Genomic DNA, 25,115 nt, shown 5'->3' with positions numbered 1-25,115 from the left:
AAGATAGCCTCTTCAACAAATGGTGCTGGGAAAACTGGAAATCCACATGCAACAAAATGAAATTAAACCCCCATCTCTCACCATGCACAAAACTCAACTCAGAGTGGATCAAGGACCTAGGAATTAAACCAGAGACTCTGCGCCTACTTGTAGAAAAAGTAGGCCCAAATCTTTATTATGTAGGATTAGGCCCCCACTTCCTTAATAAGACTCCTAAAATACAAGAAGTAAAATGAAGAATCGATAAATGGGATGAACTCATACTAAAATGCTTCTTCTCAGCAAAAGAAACAATCAATGAGGTGAAGAGAGAGCCTACATTTTGTGAGCAAATTTTTGCCACATGCATGTCAGACAGAGCACTAATCTCCAGGATATAAAAAGAACTCAAAAAACTTAACACCAAAAAACCCAAACAAACCAATCAATAAATGGTTAAGGAGCTGAACAGACACTTTTTAGAAGATGACATACATTCTTTTTTTTTTTTAAAGAGAGAGACAGAGAATTTTAATATTTATTTTTTAGTTTTCGGCGGACACAACATCTTTGTTTGTATGTGGTGCTGAGGATTGAACCTGGGCCGCATGCATGCCAGACGAGCACGCTACCACTTGAGCCACATCCCCAGCCCAGATGATATACATTCTATCAACAAATATATGAAATAATGTTCAACATCTCTAGTAATTAGAGAAATACAAATCAAGACTACCCCAAGTTTTCATCTCACTCCAGTCAGAATGGCAGCTGTCAAGAATACAGACAATTGGTGCAACAAATCTGGAAAGTAGTATGGAGATTCCGAAAACTTGGAATGGAACCGCCATTTGACCCAGCTATCCCACTCCTCTATCAATGTTTATAGCAGCTCAATTCACAATAGTTAAACCGTGGAACCAACCTAGATGCCCTTCAATAGATGAATGGATAAACAAACTGGTATATATGCACAATGGAATATTACTCATCATTAAAAGAGAATAAAATTATGGCATTTGTAGGTAAATGAATGGAGTGGAGAATATCATGCTAAGTGAAGTAAGCCAATCCCGAAAAACCAAAGGCCAAATGTGCTCTCTGATATGTGGATGCTGATCCATAATTGGGAGGGGTGGAGAATGGAAGAACTTTGATTGGACAAAGGAAGGGTAGGGAAGGGAAGGGACAGGGCAGAGGGGTAGGAAAGACGGTAGAATAAGAAGGACATCATTACCCTAAGTACATGTATGGAGACATGAATGGTATGACTCTACTTTGTATACAACAAAACATGAAAAATTGTGCTCTATATGTGTACTGTGAATTGAAATGCATTCTGCTGTCCTATATAACAAATTATAATAAATAAAAAAAAATTATGGAAGACACAGGTGTTTCACACACAGCCCTAACATCTACACCCTTTCTCACTCTTTACTGAATGTACTGGTGACGTCCAAACCCCAACCAAACCCACCTCCATGCCTGTGCTACACAGATGAACATTGCTATAAGAAATTTTAAACAAAACATAAATCTATGACCACAAATAACAAAAGGGCACTCAACACTCCCTGTTTCACAACCTGCCCCCTTTCAAAGCTTCTAAGTATCCACCATAGAACTCCCAAATCTACCAACCCACTTATACATCTTACTTTAAGACCATAAAACAAGAAGTGCTTTCACTCTTTTAAAAGTTAACAACTCCCAGCAGCTTGGGAGGCCGAGGCAGGAGGATTGCCAAGTTCAAAGCCATCCTCAGCAAAAGCAAGGCACTAAGCAACTCAGTGAGATCCTATCTCTAAATAAAAATATAAAATAGGACTGGGAATGTCACTCAGTGGTTGAGTGTCCCCGAGTTCAATACCCAGTAACACACACACACACACACACATCCATTTGTGGATTTCACCCAATTCTGCAAGTACCTTTTCTCTTTCCTATATCATCCATGTATCCTTCTCTACTAGATTTCTTTCAAGACACACTAGCATCCCCTGATTTTTTTAAATATATATATTTTTAGTTGTAGTTGGAAAGAATACTTGTATTTTATTTATTTATTTTTATGTGGTGCTGAGGATTGAACCCAGCGGCTTAAAGAAAATCCTTCTTAATTTCACCAACCCACCACCCCATTTTCCTGCTCCTCTTTACGAAGGACTTTCTTGATATGATGAAATTCTCTGTTTCACCAGTTCTTATTTCTCTGGCTACCTCTTCAACCAGTTCCAACACTCCACCGACTCCTATGGGTTCCACATCGTTAAATGCAAAGGTTATATTTCTATTCTCATGTTATTGAATCTTTCTGTGGCATTGAACGAATGACCCCTCTTCCTTCTTGAAATATTTTATTTCTTGGCTTTAATGACATGGGAGCGGGACCTCCAAGCATCACACAGCATATAAGAGGACCTCACCTCACTCAATAATACTTATGGCATAAATGAGTAAGAGTATATAAGCAAACAAAGAAATGCAGGAAAGCAGCTTAGGACACAAGTCAGGATAAAGGGCTCATTAATACTAATTCAACATCAAATTGAGGAATCTCTTGAAGAGACATAACTAACAGCCTAGGGTATCGGCTAATTTTAGAAATCAGTTCTGATATTGTGCTCATCACCTACAATAGCCCTTTTGGTAAACAATTCTCCTAAGATATGACGTTGTTAGGATACCATCCCTTGCAGGGGTGAGGGCTTTAGATATTAATATTTTAAAGAAGCATTACATTGAGTGCTTATTCTTGATAACTATCTGTTAAACTTAACCTGTGAAGTAGAATGCTTTGTGAAACTCAATACTGATCATTTTTTAAAAATCTGCCTCTGGATTAGGTGTGGGGTAAATAAGTAGAGAAAAAGGAAGGAAAAACAGTCAAGTCCTAGAGAACCAATCAATACATTGACTCACACATATAAACATGTATTTATGCATATGTGTATATTTGAATCCTATTATATATTCAGTTATATTCATGTTTATATGTTAAATTGAACATTTTTAAGTTTATGACACAAAGGCATTTCTGTATATGTGACAAATCCTCTGAAAAGGAAATGAGGAAAACTACCCCATTCACAATATCCTCAAAAAAATAAAATACTTAAGTTTCTCTTACTCCCTATTTTCATTAACTAACCAAGTACAGTCTGGAATCACTTGGCTTTTGCAAAAATAATGTGATAAAAAGAAAACGCCTAAGATAAGTAGCTTTTACAAAACATGCTAGTCCTTACTAATTCTGTCATCATCTACTAACTTCAGGTCATTCTAGTTATTAATTTTTTTTAAGTTTTACATTTTCTCGAAAAAAAAAAAAAAACCTCTGAATAATACTGTCCATAAAGATTGCTTTTAAGAAGCTTAAGTTAGTGATATCCTCTCACAATGAATGGGAAGATATGTGTGACCAATATATTTGTTCTAAAACTCAACAAGGATAGTTTTAAGGTGGTCCATAGATGCTTTCCCCATCCCCCATTTCTTCAAGAACCAGTCCTTCACTTCCATTATACTTGAAGGTAAATCTTAACATACAGCTTCCAAAACACTACTCCTCACTTCTCTTTATACCTTTGGCTGCATTTAATGTCCAATAAAATTACCCCTCTGTAATATAATTCATTACAGAGTTATTTTTAAATGCAGTACTGAATCTCTAGCAAATCATCTGACATAATAAATTTGTGCTTTTTCAAGAGTGATTGTCAAACCCTATAGCTCTTTAGGGTTTGAAATATAAAACATTTAAATTTGTCTTAAAATGTCTACCAAGTAAATACAGACTCACTTGTCCATTGTTATTACTTAAAAAAAAAATAGTAAGTTCTCAGAGCAATCAATTAACTTATCATGTAGAACTGGCAGGCAGAAAGTAGGCCTGCGATTTTTAAACTGAAGTAGCTCATTGTTTGTCATATGAAGCATAATGAGAATAGTATTTCTGCCTTTCAGAACTGATTAGTTAAATGTCTTGTTTCTCCACTTATCCTCATTATAGCTGCCAGCTCTAATTTTAAAATATGATTATTAAGATGACCATAGCACAATTTTAATTTTTAAATTGTAGATATATTTGGTATCAATGAAGGAAAAGCATTAATTGTAAATGGACACAGTCAACATGGTGTAAATAAATGATGTGTGCATTTCTTTTTCTTTCTTTCTTTTCTTTTCTTTTTTTTTTCTTTTTAATACTGGGGATTAAATCCAGGAGCTACATCCGCCAGTCCTTTTATTTTGAGACAGGATCTCACTAGTTGCTTAGGGCATCAGTAAGTAAGCTGGCCTCACACTTGTGATTGTCCTGCCTCAGTCTCCTGAGTTGCTGGAATTACAGGCATGTGCCACAGCACCCAGCTTGATGTGCACAATTCCTCCAACCTCCTGTCAGTGTTACTTGAAATCTAATTTACCAACAGTCCTGGCTTTCCAACCAAGTTATGCAGCTTTGTAAACTAGACCACTCATCACTCCCTAAACTGCCCTTAATAGTAAATAAATTGATTCCATTCTTTTGTCTTCACTAAATCTTTTGGTAATGTACAGATTGCCTACCCTCAATGCCCTCTCTGTACCACCTCTTATATTCTTTACTATGTCTAGATTTTCTTTCTAATCGCTTTCCAATAGAGCAGATCATAAATACAATTCAAAATCCACCTCCAGAAGAGCTACCTTTTATTCTCCCGCACACATTAAAATATCCCTAATCTTTGAAATGATTTTACATTCTGCATGGTCTTTACTACATCAGTACTACCTATATCAAGGACTACCTATTCGATGACACCTAGGCAATTTTTTCATGTATCATATACAACTGCCTTATTTTCCCCCAACATATAAAGTGACACAATAGGAAGGGAAGACCATCTTGCTTCCTTTGTACACTTCAGGACTTAACATAAAACCACACAGCAAGCACTTAAGGAAAATTTCAATTCATGTCTGACTTAAAATGGGAAAATATGCCTCCAAGCTTGAATTCTACTATCTACCAAAACTGTTTCAGAATGAACAGAATAACCCCAAAATATGAAATGGGCGCACAGACCAAACTTCAATTTTGATGGCACTTCACTACAGTGCGAGGTATAGACATAACTTTTTAGACACTCAGAATAAACAGATCACTGTGCCTACTTGTTCTTTTGCCCAATATAATCCAGTCAGTTTGACCCTAAAGCCCATGCACTAGAAGCCAGCATTGTCTGCAAAGGTCTTTTTCCTAATCTCTCTGGTTCCTAGCATGAATTATAATCCTTCTTTCGTCACCTTTCAAGTTCCTAGGCTTGCAGCTAGCCTGTGCTTGTTTTTTCCTTCAACCTCACAGCCTCTATACTGGCCACAGAATAAATAGGAAGTAAACAGACTGCTTACCAATAGTTTCATATAAAAGACATAGAAAGTTTTAAACTATCAGAACAATAAAGATGTTATTTTTTTAGGACTAAATAAGGTATGCATGATCATTTCTATTAAAGGCACTTTCTTAGAGACTTCTATCATACATTTGATTCTATTAAGAAAATCACATTTTTAAAATGGTGATTTTTCCCTCCTAGGATTTTAAACACCATAAATTCAGAGAAGAGTCTGTCTAATTATAAAGGTCCATGTCTTAAATATCTAGTACACTATTTTGGTCTTTGGTGTATTTGGACTTTTTTGTTTCTTTGTTTTGTAAATGTTATGAAATGTCCTTCTTTAACCCTTTTGATTAACTTTGGCTTGAAGTCTGCTTTATTTAAAATGACAAATAAATGAGTAGAAAAATACTGCAACTCCATGAGCTAACACAGAACTTGATTAACTATCTTGTCCCCATAATCCTGACAACAAGTTTAGAAACAGACTGAGCGAGTCTTTAATATCTAAATTAGAATTCTCAGCCCTTCACAGAAGTCAATGACCAAAAAATAACTCAAAGTTATTAGATTGTGACTTTATTACAAAATAAAGCTTCAGAATTAACAGTGAAGCAATTTTTTGATGTTTTAGAAGTATTTATTTTCAGATGTATTTATACATTCTTATTGACTATTTTTTTCATTGTACACAATTGCAGCATAGCTTTTCATTTCTCTGGGTTGCACATGATGTAGCGTCACAGCCTTATATGCTGTCATACATGTACCTAGGGTAATGATGTCCATCTCATTCCACCATCTTTCCTGCCCCCATGCTTCTGCCCCACTCCTCCCCCTCCCCCTCGCCTTTGCCCAATCCAAGTTCCTCCATTCTCCACCCCTCCCAATTATGGATCAGCATCCACATATCAGAGAGAACATTTGGCCTTTGTTTTTTCGAGATTGGCTTACTTCACTTAGCATGATATTCTCCAACTCCATTCATTTACCTACAAATGGAGTAGCTTTTATTTTTTATTTTTATCATTGATTTCTAATTTCGTTTTATTATGATCTGGTAGAATGTAGGGTCTGCTTTTTTTGTATTTGCTTAGAGTTGCTTTGTGGAATAATACATGGTCTGTTTTAGAGAAGGATCCCATGTGCTGCAGAGAAGAAAGTGTATTTGCTTATTGATGGATGAAATATTCTATATATGTCAATTAAATATAAGTTATTGATTCTGTTATTGAGTTTTATAGTTTCTTTGTTCAGCTTTTGTTTGGAAGATCTATCCAGTGGTGAAAGAGGTGTGTTAAAGTCACCCAGAATTATTGTGTTGTGGTCTATTTGACTCTTGAACTTGCAAAGAGTTTGTTGAACATGGATGCTCCATTATTTGGGGCATATATATTTAAAATTGTTATGTCTTGTTGATGTATGGTTCCCTTGAGCAGTATGAAATGTCCTTTATCCCTTTTGATTAACTTTGGCTTGAAGTCTACTTTATTTAATATGAGTATAAAAACCCCTGCTTGTTTCAGCAGTCCCTGTGAGTGGTCTGTTTTCTTCCAACCTTTCATCTTCAGTTTGTGGATATCTTTTCCTATGAGATGAGTCTCTTGAAGGCAGCATATTGTTGGGTCTTTTATTTTAATCCAAATTTGCCAGTCTGTGTCTTTTAATTGGTGAGTTTAGGCCATTAACATTCAGAATTATTATTGAGACATGATTTGTATTCCTGGTCATTTTTGTTTGTTTTTGGAATTTAACTTGACTTGTTTTCTCTTTGATTAGTTTTCCCTTTAGTGTAATTCTCCCCTCTTCTGATTTTCATTGTTGTTTTTCATTTCCTCCTTATGCAGTATTTTGCCGAGGATGTTCTGTAGTGCAGGCTTTCTAGTTGTAAGTTCTTTTAAGTTTTGTTTATCATGGAAAGTCTTTATTTCATCATCAAATCTAAAGCTTAATTTTGCTGGATAGGAGAGTCTTGGTTGGCATCTATTTTCTTCCAGGGCTTTAAAATAATGTTTCTGTCACCACTGCTTCTGCCTTTGTTCAGGTGTCACCTGCTCTATTAAGGTAGCTCCCCAAATGCTTTTGGTATTTCTTCCATAGTGCCATGATAATTGTTAAAAAGCACAGAATTTTTCTTGTTGAAATCCTGTATAATGAGCCTAAAGGGCTTCCCAGGCTTAGTGAGTAAAAAGGGAAGCTACCACTCTTTACACACATTGAAGAGTTATACCAAATGGATTACTGCCTGGGCACACCTTTGCCTGGGCCTCCCCTTTGCTAGAATCTTTACCTCATTGTTTCCACCTTCTTCCCCACTCCACCCATCCACTTGTGAAAACCAAGTACTCTATATTCTTTGGCGATCCTTCCCATTTATTCCTATCAGAATTAATCACTCCATATCCATACTACAATGTAAGATTTTTCATGGGCATGAATTATGCTATCTTTGCTTCTTCAGCATCTGCACAGCAGACATTTTAATAGGTTTTGGTTGATTTCTATGGATTCAGGATTGCATTTTTAACCTTGATTTATTTTTTACTTTAATCAAGTTTTAAAATTTAATTTTATTTAGTAGAACCTCCTAGTTTTACAAAGTAGTGGCGTTTGTTCTGACAAAATCATACACGCATGGAATTCAATTTCTATCCATTTATCTGCAAGTGCCATAATTCCATTCTTCTTTATAGCTGAGTAATACTCCATTGTGCATGTACACCACAATTTCTTAATCCATTCATTTGTCAAAGGACTTTGTTGATTCCATAGTTTAGCTATTGTGAATTGTGCTGTTATAAACTTTGCTTTGACTGTTATCACTATAGTGTGCTGATTTTAGTTCTTTTGGGAAATACCAAGGAGTGGGATAACTGGTCATATGGTAGTTCCATTCCTACCTTTTGAGGGAACTTTGTACTACTTTCCAGAGTGGTTGTACTAGTCTGCAGTCCCACCAACAATGTACAAATGTACCTTTATCCCCATATCCTTGTCAGCACTGTATCATTATTTGTATTCTTATTTAAAAAAACATTCATTTTTCAGTTATAGGTAGATACAATATATTTTATTTTTATGTGGTGCTGAGGATAGAACCCAGTGCCTCACTCATGGTAGGTGAATGCTCTACCTCTGATCCACAACCTCAGCCCTCATTATTTGTATTCTTGATTGTTGCCATTCTGATTTGACTGAGAGAAAATTTTAGTGTAGTTTTGATTTGCATTTCCTTGATTGCTAGAGATGTTGTACATTTTTTCATATATTTGTTGGCCATTTGTATTTCTTCTTTTGAGAAGTTTCTATTTAGTTAGTTCTTTTGCCCATTTATTGATTGGGTTATTTATTTATTTTTGGTGTTAAGTTTTTTGAGTTCTTCATATATTCTGGATGTTAATCCCCTGTAGGAGGAGTAATTGGCCAAGATTTACTTCCATCCTGTTGGAATAAACCTTTTCACACTTTTATAATCATTCTTTTTCTTTTTCTTCTTCTTTTTCTTCTTCTTCTTCTTCTTCTTCTTCTTCTTCTTCTTCTTCTTCTTCTTCTTCTTTTTTCTGTGCAGAAGCTTTCTTAATTTGTTGGCATCCGCTTATTGATTATTTAACCTGTCCCTTTTAAAAAGCCCTTTAGAACAATATTTTCAGTGACTAATGGTTTACTTAATATTTGGTTAACATAGAGGATAAGAATTAGGAAAATGAGGTAGCAAGACAATGGAAGACAGAATCTGGTGAAGTTCTTGAGAAGTTGATTCTGATTGACTAGATTGGTGCCAAAGAGGGAAAAGGCAAAAGATGTCTTGCTAGATGTCAGTCTGCTTACTCTGTTAATTGCAACTCGTTTGGTTGCATAAAACAATTGCATAAACACAACAAGGGCTACGTTTTCTCTCACGTAGAGGAAATCTGGAGGTAGGCAGTCCAGGATGGTATGGTGGTGGTTGTATGGTGTGAGAAGTTATAGGCTTCTTTTTTCTCTACCTAAATCAGCACATGGCTTCCATTTTCAGGGTCAATTCATGCCATAGATGCTGCTGGCTTCTAGTCATTATATCTACATTGGAAACCAGAATCGGGGAAAGAAAGAAGGTTTTTATTTATTTATTTATTTATTTATTTTTAATTAAGTTTCCATCCAAGTCAGAAATCCTAGAGGCAACATTTCTCTTTGTAGCTCACTGTCCAGAATGTAGTCATATGGCTAGCTCAGGGTCCTGGGACATGGAATCTATTATTTTGCAATGTTGTGGACCCTGTTTAAGAGCAAAACAAAACACAAAACCAATATGAAAATAAGTTTCTAACAAGAAAGGAGAGAGTGGACAGTGGAGTAGCCAACCAGCAGTCTCGATTGTATACATTCACTTTATTTTCTCCTCTCATTCTTGTGGCATGTTAATTATTTTAATTATTTCTGTTAGATCATTCTTTTCCTCTGCTCTTGCTCACACTCTTCAGCTCAGCCACACTCCCCCGGGTCTTATATCACCTGTAATTCGTATTTGTCTTACCAAAAGTTGACTCAAATTCTGATATTTTCATAGTGTATGTCAGGCAAGATATATGTTAAAGACTTTAAGAAATGCTGGGAGAAAGTTTCAAATAAGTCAGAGAAAATTAGGAAACATACCAACAAAGGACTGGGTGCTGAAGCACATGCCTGTAATCCCAGCAACTCAGGAGGCTGAAGCAGAAGGTTTGCAAGTTGGGGCCCCTCTCAGCAATTTAGCAAGGCCCTGACTCAAAGTAAAAAATAAGGAGTGCTGGTGATGAAGCTCAGTGGTAAAGCATCCCTGGGTTCAATCTTAGTACCAGAAAACAAAGTCCACTTGGCTTGACTATAGAGTTGATGATAAGGAACCGAAAGTTTAATTGCACTGGATGTAAATATATTCCATTTTAAATTTGAAATCAGATAGGTCTATGCATTAAAGGAGTTGAGTGAAACATGTGAAAAAGAGAAAATGGGATATACTGGGTATTAGTTGTACCTCCTGCCTTAGTATGAAATGTCTTTATCCTGGAAAGCTAGCGTGATTTTCAGCATAATTTAAATCCCTTGTTCCACTTTGAAATCGTATTCTGACGTGATAACCTGCTGCACAGAGCAAAACTGTTCTCTAGAGAGGGAGTTCAATTGCTGGATCAAGTTGGGAATTTGGTTGCTATAACTACAGCATCACAGATGTGCTATACATATAAATATAGGCTTTTGTGGGTCTTTGGAGCACTGGCGTTTTGTAGTGTCTTAACAAAGTAAGTACCCTTAAAGAGAAGGACTTAAGTTTTGTGTGTGTGGTTTATGCAGTATCCAGGTCATCTGATGCTGAAAGTCTTCAGTCAGGGAATTGTCACATATGATCCTTGGTATAAATAAGTGTGTGATAATTCATCCTGGAAGTCCTAATTTTCAGGGATGTTTGGATTTCTCTTACAGAAATAAGTGTTATTATATTTCATCAAAGTCTTAAAGTCTGGTATTTGTCAATGAAATCCAATATTATTTTTCTCCAGTAAGTGTTAGAATTCTTATCGACTGCTATGTGCAAAGGAACTCACAATCCTGTTTGCACCACAGTTAATTTTGGAGGAGGGGTAGAGGGATGGGGTGAATCACTGTTTTACCTGTATAAATTTAAGGTATATCTTAAAAAATATTAATGTTTAGCAATTAAATTTGTTTTGAAGGAAGCATACTTTCTGTATTGGGGACAGTAACAGGAAATAGTGAGTTAAGGATATTGTTTAAAGAGAGATTGATACATGAAGCAACCTATACTCCAGGAAATTGGAATATCTTTATTAAAATAAAAATTTCCAATTAATCATAGTTCTGGGGACCTGTATTTTATTTTATCATGAGTTGAATTATATACGTATCTTAAAGATAACAAAATTATGATTGAATGTTAGAGAAAAAGACTTTTTATATTCAGTTTTTTTTTCATTGTATTGTAGATTGTTTAAAAGCACTGGTTGAAATAAATGAAATGAAGAAATACCTTAGATATGTATATCATTTTTTGGGGGGTGAGAGTTTAAATATACAGGTCTTAAATCTGTACTTAATATTTATCACTGATTAGAATATCAAACTGTAAGTTCAGAATATTAACATTATTTCCTTAGATGCTTCTTAGCTTTTGCTAACACATATAGGAGTTACTTTTTTTGTATTTTTGTAATTAAATATAAAAATAGAATTTCTGGTATTGAACATTCACGTAATGTTACATAAGCTACATGCATGTTTTCTAGCTATAAACTGGTTAGTGTATTAGTGTCTAACTTCATTAAGATAACTGGTGTATTTCATAAACATTTTCAACTAATAAAAAATTAGAACAGTGGTCAAAATATTACTTTCCTGTGTTTTAAAATATTATTATTACTTTTTATGCTTCATTAAGGTGAATTTAGAGTATAGTCATTATGTAGTCTTAATTCTATTTACAAATAGTAAAACCCCAAAGTAAGGTTATTTCATTTCATTAGTCTAAATCATATATATTTTGGGATAGAATGTATACATATTCTAGAAAAAAGTAAATTTACATAATGAGACTTACATGAGTGTTTTCTTCTTTTTCTTCCCTTGATGATTGTATAAGTCAATAATATTAATTTTTCAGAATCTTGAGATTTAGTTTACTACTTTGTCCCCTGATCTTGAATTTTAAAATATAGTTTTGAAAACATAGACTTAAGAGTTGTCCCCAAATAAAGTTTTTCAGGTTTCATAACCACTGTATCATTTAAGTGAACTTTCAAAAACTTGTATGTGTAGTTAATTTGATTAATGGATGCATCATTGTGGCTAAAACAATTTTTAAAAAATCATTGATTATGTCAGGATATAAAGTAATTATAGTCTTTTTAAAAATTTTTTATTGTTGGTTGTTCAAAACATTACATAGTTCTTGATATATCATATTTCACAATTTGATTCAAGTGGGTTATGAACTCCCATTTTTACCCCATATACAGATTGCAGAATCACATCAGTTACATATCCATTGATTTACATATTGCCATACTAGTGTCTGTTGTGTTCTGCTGCCTTTCCTATCCTCTACTATCCCCCCTCCCCTCCCCTCCCCTCTTCTCTCTCTACCCCCTCTACTGTCATTCATTTCTCCCCCTTGTATTGTTTTTCCCTTTCCCCTCACTTCCTCTTGTATGTACTTTTGTATAACCCTGAGGGTCTCCTTCCATTTCCATGCAATTTCCCTTCTCTCTCCCTTTCCCTCCCACCTCTCATCCCTGTTTAATGTTAATCTTTTTCTCATGCTGTTCGACCCTACTCTGTTCTTAGTTACTCTCCTTATATCAAAGAAGACATTTGGCATTTGTTTTTTAGGGATTGGCTAGCTTCACTTAGCATAATCTGCTCTAATGCCATCCATTTCCCTGTAAATTCTATGATTTTGTCATTTTTTAATGCAGAGTAATACTCCATTGTGTATAAATGCCACATTTTTTTTTATCCATTCGTCTATTGAAGGACATCTAGGTTGGTTCCACAGTCTTGCTATTGTGAATTGAGCTGCTATGAACATGGATGTAGCAGTGTCCCTGTAGCATGCTCTTTTTAGGTCTTTAGGGAATAGACCGAGAAGGGGAATAGCTGGGTCAAATGGTGGTTCCATTCCCAGCTTTCCAAGAAATCTCCATACTGCTTTCCAAATTGGCTGCACCAATTTGCAGTCTCACCAGCAATGTACAAGTGTACCCTTTTCCCCACATCCTCGCCAGCACTTGTTGTTGTTTGACTTCCTAATGGCTGCCAATCTTACCGGAGTGAGATGGTATCTTAGGGTGGTTTTGATTTGCATTTCTCTGACAGCTAGAGATGGTGAGCATTTTTTCATGTACTTGTTGATTGACTGTATATCCTCCTCTGAGAAGTGTCTGTTCAGGTCCTTGGCCCATTTGTTGATTGGGTTATTTGTTATCTTATTGTCTAATTTTTTGAGTTCTTTGTATACTCTGGATATTAGGGCTCTATCTGAAGTGTGAGGAGTAAAGATTTGTTCCCAAGATGTAGGCTCCCTATTTACCTCTCTTATTGTTTCTTTTGCTGAGAAAAAACTTTTTAGTTTGAGTAAGTCCCATTTGTTGATTCTAGTTATTAACTTTTGTGCTATGGGTGTCGTATTGAGGAATTTGGAGCCCGACCCCACCGTATGTAGATCGTAGCCAACTTTTTCTTCTATCAGACGGCGTGTCTCTGATTTGATATCAAGCTCCTTGATCCATTTTGAATTCACTTTTGTGCATGGCGAGAGAAAGGGATTCAGTTTCATTTTGTTGCATATGGATTTCCAGTTTTCCCAGCACCATTTGTTGAAGATGCTATCCTTCCTCCATTGCATGCTTTTAGCCCCTTTATCAAATATAAGATAGTTGTAGTTTTGTGGATTGGTTTCTGTGTCCTCTATTCTGTACCATTGGTCCACCCACCTGTTTTGGTACCAGTACCATGCTGTTTTTGTTACTATTGCTCTGTAGTATAGTTTGAAGTCTGGTATCGCTATACCGCCTGATTCACACTTCCTGCTTAGCATTGTTTTTGCTATTCTGGGTCTTTTATTTTTCCATATGAATTTCATGATTGCTTTCTCTATTTCTACAAGAAATGCCGTTGGGATTTTGATTGGCATTGCATTAAACCTATAGAGAACTTTTGGTAATATCGCCATTTTGATGATGTTAGTTCTGCCTATCCATGAACAGGGTATATTTTTCCATCTTCTAAGATCTTCTTCTATTTCTCTCTTTAGGGTTCTGTAGTTTTCATTGTATAAGTCTTTCACCTCTTTTGTTAGGTTTATTCCCAAGTATTTTATTTTTTTTTGAAGATTTTGTGAATGGAGTGGTTGTCCTCATTTCCATTTCAGAGGATTTGTCGCTGATATACAGGAATGCCTTTGATTTATGCGTGTTGATTTTATATCCTGCCACTTTGCTGAATTCATTTATTAGCTGTAATAGTTTCTTTGTAGACCCTTTTGGGTCTGCTAGGTATAGAATCATGTCTTCTGCAAATAGTGATAATTTAAGTTCTTCTTTTCCTATTTTTATGCCTTTAATTTCTTTCATCTGTCTAATTGCTCTGGCCAGTGTTTCTAGAACTATGTTGAACAGAAGTGGTGAGAGAGGGCATCCCTGTCTTGTTCCAGATTTTAGAGGGAATGCCTTCAATTTTTCTCCATTCAGAATGATGCTAGCCTGAGGCTTAGCATAGATTGCTTTTACAATATTGAGGTATGTTCCTGTTATCCCTAGTTTTTCTAGAGTTTTGAACATAAAGGGATGCTGTACTTTGTCGAATGCTTTTTCCGCATCTATCGAGATGATCATATGGTTCTTATTTTTAAGTCTATTGATGTGGTGAATAACATTTATTGATTTCCGTATATTGAACCAGCCTTGCATCCCAGGGATGAATCCTACTTGATCATGGTGCACAATTTTTTTGATATGTTTTTGTATCCGATTCGCCAGAATTTTATTGAGGATTTTTGCATCTAGGTTCATTAGAGATATTGGTCTGTAGTTTTCTTTCTTTGAAGTGTCTTTGTCTGGTTTAGGTATCAGGGTGATGTTGGCCTCGTAGAATGAATTTGGAAGTTCTCCCTCTTTTTCTATTTCCTGATTTAGCTTGAAAAGTATTGGTATTAGTTCCTCTTTAAAGGTTTTGTAAAACTCTGCTGTATACCCATCCGGTCCTGGGCTTTTCTTAGTTGGTAGTCTTTTGATGGTTTCTTCTATTTCCTCAATTGATATTGGTCTGTTTAGGTTGTCTATATCTTCCTGACTCAATCTGGGCAGATCATATGACTTAAGAAATTTATCTATGCCTTCACTATCTTCTAATTTATTGGAGTATAAGGATTCAAAATAGTTTTTGATTATCTTCTGTATTTCTGAAGTGTCTGTTGTGATATTGCCTTTTTCATCCCGTATGCTAGTAATTTGAGTTCTCTCTCTTCTTCTCTTCGCTAGCATGGCTAAGGGTCTGTCGATTTTGTTTATTTTTTCAGAGAACTAACTTTTAGTTTTGTCAATTTTTTCAATTGTTTCTTTTATTTCGATTTCATTAATTTCAGCTGATTTTAATTATTTCTTGCCTTCTACTTCTTTTGCTGTTGTTTTGCTCTTCTTTTTCTAGGATTTTGAGATGAAGTATGAGATCATTTATTTGTTGGTTTTTTCTTTTTTTAAGGAATGAACTCCAAGCAATGAATTTTCCTCTTAGAACTGCTTTCAATGTGTCCCATAGATTCCGATATGTTGTGTCTGTGTTTTCATTTATCTCTAAGAATTTTTTAATTTCCTCCTTGATGTCTTCTATAACCCATTGATCATTCAGTAACCTATTGTTCATTCTCCAAGTGATGTATGCTTTTTCCTTCCTTCTTTTATCGTTGATTTTCAGTTTCATTCCATTATGATCAGATAAGATGCATGGTATTATCTCTACTCCTTTATAATGTCTAAGAGTTGCCCTGTGACATAATATATGATCTATTTTTGAGAAGGATCCATGTGCTGCTGAGAAAAAAGTGTAACTGCTTGATGTTGGGTGGTATATTCTATATATGTCAATTAAATCTAGGTTATTAATTGTGTTATTGAGTTCTATAGTTTCCTTATTCAACTTTTGTTTGGAAGATCTGTCCAGTGGCAAGAGAGGTGTGTTGAAGTCTCCCATGATTATTGTATGGTGGTCTATTAGACTCTTGAACTTGAGAAGAGTTTGTTTGACGAACATAGCTGCACCATTGTTTGGGGCATAAATATTTATGATTGTTATGTCTTGTTGGTGTATGGTTCCCTTAAGCAGTATGTAGTGTCCCTCTTTATCCCTTTTGATTAACTTTGGCTTGAAATCTATTTTATTTGATATGAGTATGGACACTCCTGCTTGTTTCCGAAGTCCATATGAGTGATATGGTTTTTCCCAACCTTTCACCTTCAGCCTATGTATGTCTTTTCCTATCAAATGCGTCTCCTGTAGGCAGCATATTGTTGGGTCTTGTTTTGTGATCCATTCTACTAGCCTGTGTCTCTTAATTGGTGAGTTTAAGCCATTAACATTTAGGGTTATTATTGAGATATGGGTTGTTCTTCCAGCCATATTTGTTTATTTATGTTACTAAAGGTGGTTTGTTTTCCTCTTTGATTATTGATTATTTTGAAAGACTAAATTATAGTCTTTCAAATATAGTGGAGAAGAGCTTACCTGATTACCACTCAGGCTCATGAAGTATGAATTTGCCTGTGGTACATCGCTTAGAAAAGATGTTAGAGTCCTTGTGTTTGACAATAAAGATGGCTAGAAGGTTATTTGGGGCATATATGAAGATTATATTGAAGGTAATTGCCCAGAATAGAGGTTTCCAAACCATTCAAGTTCCTGGATTCATATGACATAGCAGTCCATAGGGATTTTTGATTTACTCCAGCTGGGTCTGGAGCTTAGACTCTTTCACATTAAATGCTTGCAAACAGGTGATCCATCAGATTTGAATTTAGAGGCTGGCCTAATGACTTTCAATCACATGAGTAACCATTAAAGGTAGATCAGTAGAAAGAGAGGATTCATGGAGTATTGGGTTAAGTTGAGACCAGAGGTAGGAGCCTTATTTCAATGGTTTTGATGTGTTAAGCACCCAATATTGTCATCAGAATAGAAATTGGTGGGTTACATGGAAGAGTAATTTAGGGATAGAAACTGATGGAATTTATTGACTGAAGTTTATAGAAAAGGAGAAGAAGCCAGGCATGATTCCACTGCTTTGAACTTGGATGTCTATAGCGTGATGCTGCCTTTGACAACTGTAATCAAATAAAAAGGATGAATATCAGTTTGAAATGAAGAGACTTGATTTTAGGCATGTTGGGTTACATTCACTGATAAAACAGATGGGACCTATACAGACCTAAAGGGGTAATTTGGGACTGGGGACACCTGAAAAAGATTGGCCATATGTGGGTAGGTAGATAGGGGGTTAGATAAATAGGGAGAATATAGATGAAAAAAAAAAGATGGTTATAGCTATGATGAAAGGTAATAGAACAGACTCAGACAACTTTGAAGTTTTGCTTTATTGCTCATTCTTGGATAAATACCTAGGAGTGGAATTGTTGGGTTATATGTAAGTGTGTGTTTAACCATTTTAGGAATGGCCAGTTACACTGTTTTCCATATATTTTGCACTCATAATAATAGTTTATGAGATTTCTGGTTGCTTCACATCTTGTCCAACACAGTATTGTCAGTTTTCATGTTAGTCATTCTAGTAGGTCAATGGCTATATTCTGTGATTTTATTTTGCATTTCTCTGAAGACTACTGTGTTGAGGTGGGTTTTTTTAATTTTTTGTTTTATGTTTTATGTTTTTTGTTTTGGTGGTATTGGGAATTGAACACAGTGCCTTGTGCATGCTAGGCTAGTACTTTACTACTACTGAGCTACATCCCCATGTGCTCATTGACCATTTATCTTCTTTGATGAAACATTAGTTCAAATCTTATACCCATTAAAAAAGTTGGATTATCTATCTTATTTTTGAGTTGTTAAGCATTCTTTTTAAAAATTTTTTTTAAGGTTTTTGATGGACCTTTATTTTATTCATTTGTTTATATGTGGTACAGAGAATCAAACCCAGTGCCTCACACATGTGAGGTAAGCACTCTACCACTGAGCCACAAACCCAGCCCTGTTAAGCATTCTTTATGTATTCTGGGTACAATTCATTTGTTTAATATATTTTGCAAATTTTTTATCCCAATCTGTGCTTTGCCTTTTTCTTAACTATGTCTTTCTGTATTGTCAAAGTTTTCACTCATAGTTTGTATTTTCATGCCCTATTTAAAAAAAAAAATCTCTTTTTAATCTGAGGTCATAAAATTTTTCTTATATTTTTCTTCTAGAAATTTAATAGTTTTAGCTCTTCCAATGTAGGCCTGAGATCCATTTTTTACTCTAATTTTTCTGAGTGTTATGAAGTTTCCTATTCTGCATGTGATATTCAATAGTCCTAGAACAACTCATTGAAAAGAACATTTATTTATCCATTGAATTGCCTTGACACATTTGTTAAAAATCAGTGATTTTTTTGGGGGGTGGGGAGTACTAGGGATTGAACGCAGGACTGCTTATCATTGAGCCACATCCTCAGTCCTTTTAAAAATATTTTATTTAGAGACAGGATCTTGCTGAGTTGCTTAGGGCCTCACCAAGTTGCTGAGGCTGCCTTTGAACTTGTGATCCTCCTGCTTCAGCCTCCTGAGCTGCTGAGATTACAGGCATACACCACTGTGCCTGACCTAATGTAAAAATAGTTACATAAAATATTTAACTATAAAAATGCTTGTTTAGATCTATTTCTGAAATCTTTCTTCTGTTACTCTACATATCAATTATTTTTTATTTTTAGTTATACATGACAGTAGATTGTATTTTGATAGAATATACATGCTTAAAGTATAACTTATTCTGTTAGCTTCCCACTCTTATGATTGTACATGATGTGGAGTTACCCTGGTCATGTATACAAGGGTAGCAAAGTTGTGACCTATTAAGTCTACTGTATTTTCTATTCCCCTCCTCTTCCCTTTGTTTTCCTTTGTCTAGTCCAATCTATTTCTATTATTCCCCTCCCTAATCTCCTTGTTTTGAGATTACATCCACAAAGCACAGACAACATTTGGCCTTTTGGGGGGTGCATTGGCTTATTCACTTAGCATCGTAGTGTCCAGTTCCATCCATTTACAGGCAAATGCCATAATCCCATTCTTCTTTATGGCTGAGTAATATTCCACTGTGTATACATACCACATTTCATTATCCATTCATTCGTTGAAGGACACCTAGGTTTTTTCCATAGCTTGGCTATTGTGAGTTGAGCTACTATAAACAAGGATGTGGCTGCATCATTGTATTATGCTGTTTTTAGGTCCTTTGGATATAGACCAAGGAGTGGGAGAATTCTGTCAAATGGTAGTTCCATTCCAAGTTTTCTAAGCAATCCCCATATTGCTTTCCATAGTAGGTTGCAGTAATTTGCAGTCCCAACAATATACATATCAGTTTTTACACCAATATATACTATCTTCATTAGTGTAGCTTAAGAGTACTTTTTGAAATCATATGCATATTATAAGTTCCAACTTTGCTCTTTATCAAAATTGTTTATCTTCTGTATCTTTGTTTTCCAGATAACTTTAAAATTAGATTGTTGGTGTCAAGAATGGTTGTTAGGATTTAATTGGAATTGTGCTAAAGCTTAATATGAATTTGGAAAGAATACCATCTTAACGATATTAGCTTTTCAAATCATATACCATGAACATGGTATATCTCTTCATTTAAGTCTTTAAGAATTTCTCTTTGAAAGGCTAAGGTTTTTGGGGTAGATTTTTTTGTATCTAGCCCGTGCACATCCTTTATTACTTTATTCCTAAACTATTTTTTGATGATAAATAATAGGGCTTTACCACTGTGATCCGTAAGGAAAGCTCTAAAACAGGTTAAATATTATTACTAGTGTTACTTTTGGGAAGAATTAGAAGGAGCAATCATTTATCTACAACACATTTGATTACTGTGAATTAACCAATAGACATTTTATTGCTTGAGAAATTATTATTATTAAGAACTTATTCATGTGTGTGAATTTATGCTTTTCCATTCTTGGAAGTATGTTTTTTCAGTGTTCAGTAAATATAAAATATACTAGTCAAGTGACCTGAATTTCTGTTTAGGTTTTATCTTTAAAATAAAACATGTCTACTATTTATATATATAGAAGTATGTAGAAGTTTTGGTTCTTCCTTTTTTTAAAAAAAATATATTTTTAGTTGTCTGTACCTTTATTTTATATGCAGTACCGAGAATTGAACACAGTGCCACACACATGCTAGGCAAGCACTCTACCACTAAGCTACAACCCCAGTCCTGCTTGGTTATTTCTTAATAATGCATTTGTTAATTTTGCTTCTCTAATGAATTTTATAAAAACTAGGTCATTTGTAGACAAGATATTGGAGCCAAACCTTCTTATCTATTCAACTCATACATGGTCAGCTTTGCACAATGCAATGATGAACATTTAACAGAGGCATTTTGGATAAGGCATGTGTCTACATGCTGAAGGGAAAAATCTGTTATGGACCATAACTTTTGTATAAACCGTCCAGCTGCCATCTGTGTTCAAAGCACTGTGATCAGCAGAGACCTGTTTGTGCCACTGTGTAGACTGATAGCAGCAGATCAATTTAGCTGAGCTGTTCTCTAGTAGTTCAGTCACGAGGACATAGACATTACCAAAGTGTAGTCCTCGCACCCACTGTCCTTTGCTGGTTTAGTTTGTGGCAAGAGGGAAAAACTGTTTGCTCTCTTCACCCCAGTACAGCTGAGGTAAGAGCCACCTTTTTTTCTTTTGAGGGGAAAGCAAGAGTAAAAGCAGTCTCTTTCAACTTTCCCCTTGCTGTGTTGATTTAAATTTATGCTAGTCTGTACCACAATAATCCCTGAGGCCAGGTATACAATTCAGCATCTTTTTTGGTGGAGAGCAACTAGTTTCTAGTACAGCTTTGGTAAAATTTAACAACAGAACTGCATTGTGAACACATCTAAGCATTTGACCTTGAAGACTCATAGGACAGCAGACATTGCAGAGTTTCCTACTTGTCCTTGACTTACAAGAGAGTAGATAATGAATTAATAGAAATTGATAAAGAGTGTCTGTCAGGCAGCTGCTGAGGTCATGAGACTGGTATGCGGAAAGAGTGCCCATACAACATGCGTAACACATAATGCAGCCAGGAGGGGTGGGTGGGTCATTGAAGCAGGAAATTAGCCGTCAGAAGGAATGTTGGCTCTCTACAAGCTACAGCAGCATGGAGTCACCAGGAGAAAACACACGGGGAAATGGGGAGTGCTCAGTGCTGCAGAGAAGAGAGCTCCTGTAGAAGGTGGCAGCACTGTCGCTGTTACTGTTGCTTCAAAGATATTGAAGACAGTGCAGGTTAGATTTTTTTTTTTAAAGAAACGAAAATGCTAATAGTGTAAATGTCAACTGTATGGTACTTCTGTTAATTAAATAGACAACAAACTACTAAGGAATGAACTAGAGGCGGGGGAAATGCAGCTACTCGGCCTTGCTTGTCATATTTTTTTCTCGTGATCTATTTTTATAAGTAAAGGTTAAATGTGGAGATTCACTTCATAGAGGAGCAAAGCTCTGTTAATATGTGCTTGTTGGTGATTGTTGGGATATTTCTTAGTGAACCTTGAAAGGAATTTAGAGATGCTTAAGTGTGTATCCAATTTTCCAAATACTTCTGAAATATTAGCTGGTTAAAGTCTATTCTTTAGAAAAAGTTGTAATTTACATTCATACATGTAATTTGTATGTATACTTGTTATGTATATGATTTTTGTTTTGAAAAGCTGTTTTTTAAAAACTGAATGAAGCAAAATTATTTTAAAAGATTAAATGTATTTTTATGACAAGTCTTTTAACCTACATTTCTTTTATACCTCTATTAAAATTTATTCTTGTATATCTTGCTTTTGAGAATGGAATTGACAGCATCAGCAGTTACTTGTTAAGAATATTTTCCCCCCGATTTAATTGCTACTGTGCTTTCCAAAGATAATGGTATGGGGATTTTTTTTCTAAGTCCTAAGCATATTTGTTTGATTTTGGTTTAGGAACTTTAGTCCAGTCATTTACTTAGATTTTTAAGATTTCTTGAAATGAAGATATAAAAAATTGATATCTCAGAGTATCACACTTTTAACCATTTTGTGAATTTGGATCACCTACCACTATAATCTCAGCATGATTGTTGTATACTCTCTTGCTTTCTGTAGCCAGACGTGAATAAGTTTACATTCCAGTTCTGAGAAGTTGCATTCCACTGAGTAGTTCTGAAATACAACAAAAACATATAGGCCCGTAAAAGGGGCAAATTTAGGGACATTAGGGCTTCTGTGCCGAGTGCCTGCCTTTCATGGAAAACTCAACACCCATAGAAAATGCTCTTGACTGTTTAGGTGGGGAAAATGTGGTTACAGAAACAGTTGGCCATACAGCACCTACAACACCCAGCCCAGTGTTTCATTACTTAGGGGTATTTGTGAAAATTAGGTGAAATGTAATATTCTCAAACATTTGTGCTTTCTGGTTATGGGTCTTGAACTTGAAGGCAAGTTTAGCAGGCTATTAAAAATCTTTCCCATTTTACTTAATGTGGAAGCTAATTAGTCATTGTTGGTTTGCATATTTCTGGGTACTACAAATCATGCCATTTTCATCTGTAAAAATATTTAACTTACTGGTTAACCTACTTATTTTGCTGCGAGTGGTCTTTTTATAAATCCTTTGCTGGTAGGCTTAATTATTATTATTTTTTTTGATGTGACATAGAGCCAATAGATTGACAAATATGAATCTGCAGCCCTTGTAGTTGTCATGTATTGTTGTTAAAAAGAAGATGATAAGGATGTTCTGAAATTACATTGGGATTGAATAGTTTTGAACCAAGCTGTATGCTGTCTTTTACAGCAAACAATTTAGAAGGGTTTAAAATAGACTATAGAAGTTAGATTTTCAAATTGTGTAGAACCAGAAGACTACAGACATTCTTAAAAACACACCATATATGTTTCCTCTTCACCAACCCTCTTCTGACTTTATGGCTAACAGCTTTTCAACATTCAGGCCAACTCTCTGATAACTTATTACCTTCATCTTTTTTTTCTTTTGAAATGTATATATCGATTTATATTTGTGTCTTATGTACACATGTTTGTTCACACAGACTGAAACTACTAGAAGAGTGAGATGACTTTTTAATTCAAAGTTAAAAAATAAATATTAAGGAGTTTAACATTTTAAGATAACTTTGTTTATCTCAGTATATAGTATTATGAGTGCTATTTCAAAGAAGCAGATGTCCTACTAACTAGTTGAAGTTCCGTTATAGCTGCCTGAAGAGGCTTTGACTGTACAGATTGGACATTCAAATCTTTAACTGTGACAGGGTAACCCTAAAGCCGTTGATGGTCGTTGTGTGATTTTGCTGAATTTGAATTGCTTTCTGAATTACAAATGCTGATTTGTCTTTTTCACTCAACTAGCTAGTAAGTGAGCCTAGCCATTGAGAGTTCACCTCTTAGTGAAATTCAGTTCTCAACTTGTCATTGGATTACAGCTGTTTGTGTGCTCATCTTGTTAAATGTAAACCACTTAAGAGTGGGACCTGAATTTATTTATTTATTTTTGTAAACTGTATTGATTATAGGGTTTGTGTTGGTAACATTGACTCTCTGTTATTATATGTCCAATGAACATTTGGAAAAGAAACAAGCGGCAAAAATATATATGTGTAAGAAATAAAATATGAAAGAGCAAGAGCAAGAGTGAGTGAGCGAGACACCAAATGACCTTAATATGTGGCCATAAATAAAGAAAAAATGAGGTAAATTCTGGGTGAAAGACAAATGTAGGTATACTTGACTTTTCTGAACACTCATTTAAAATACTTGTGATATTTTTTATCTCTTGCTGCTCTTTCCCCCACAAGCTCTATCACTTCATTGCTAAATGACCATAGAAATGAGATTGTTTCGGGGTTTATTAGTGGTATAGTTTACCAAGCTTAACTCTTCCTTAGTCCTTAAGGTTTGTTATTTGTTCATATTGCCAACCTTTTTGTCCTACTTTTTCATACTCAAGTCCTGAAGTCTTGCTAAGAAATCCAAAGCCACTAAAACAAATATCCTTTTGACAGTTTCTCTAATAAGATTTATTTATTTTTATTGTGGCAAAATATATGAAACATAAAATGTATTACTTTAACCTTTAAAAATGTACAATTACATGTAGTCTATGATTCATTGGCATCAATTACACTCACACTGTGTGAACCCAGCAACGATAGATACCTGCTTCCTGAACTTTTTTAGTAACTCTAAACAGAAGCTCTAACCTTGAAGCGTTTCCCCCAACCCCCAATCTTTGATAACTTTTCATCTATTTTCTTTCTACATATTTTATGTAACTGGAATCACATGGTACTTTTGTGATTGGCTGGTTGGCCTTAGTGTAATGTTTTCAAGGTTCATCCATGTTGTTGCATTTGTCAGTTTTCCATTCCTTTTTAAGGCTGAATAATAATCCACTGTGTATATATCACACTTGGCTTATGCATTCATTTGTTAGATGCTTGGGTTGTTTCTATGTACCAGGATTTTTGTGAATAATGTTGTGGTGTACATGTGTGTTTGAGTCCATGTTTTCAGTTCTTTTGTATATTTATCTGGGAGAAGAATTGCTGGGTCATATGACAGTTCTATGTTTAGCTTGCTGAGGATGTGCCAGACTGTTTTCCATGGTGGCTATGTGCTGTTTTGCATGTCCATCGGCAAAGTGCAAGTTCAAAATTTCCTATCTTTTTTCTTTCTCTCCCTCCCCACCCCCCACCCTTGTTCTTTCTTTATGAATTATAACCATTCTAGTTTCTCATTCTTAGTTTCATGTGTGAGATGGGATTATTTTTGCTTTTGAGTTGTGTTACCCTAATAACTAAGGAGCAGCTCTACATGTGCTTTGCCACTTGTGTATCTTCTTTGGCAAAGTATCTGTTTAAATCCTTTGCCTTCTTCACACATGTGCGTGTGCATGTGCATGTGCGTGTGTGTGTGTATATGTGTATTGCTGGAGGC

At 35.2% G+C, this 25,115-nt stretch overlaps 1 protein-coding gene across 8 annotated transcripts in view; it reads left to right on the top strand.

The window, feature by feature from the left end:
* The window catches only part of Rapgef2 (Rap guanine nucleotide exchange factor 2), a 261,682-nt gene that overhangs the window by 115,442 nt on the left and 121,125 nt on the right, over positions 1-25,115 (top strand). The window contains exon 1 of one of the 8 annotated variants that reach the window (XM_046458881.2): positions 20,178-21,408. The exons of the other annotated variants lie outside the window; for them this stretch is intronic. The gene's annotated coding sequence lies outside the window, so the exon portion shown is untranslated. Of the gene's footprint in view, positions 1-20,177; positions 21,409-25,115 lie in introns of those variants that run through there. 8 annotated transcript variants of the gene reach the window in all.

Source organism: Marmota monax, unplaced genomic scaffold, assembly GCF_021218885.2.
Source record: "Marmota monax isolate L192 unplaced genomic scaffold, Marmota_monax_Labrador192_F-V1.1 WCK01_AAM20220418_F8-fsc00002, whole genome shotgun sequence".
Lineage (NCBI taxonomy): Eukaryota > Metazoa > Chordata > Mammalia > Rodentia > Sciuridae > Marmota > Marmota monax.
This window is presented reverse-complemented; position numbering and strand designations above follow the sequence as displayed.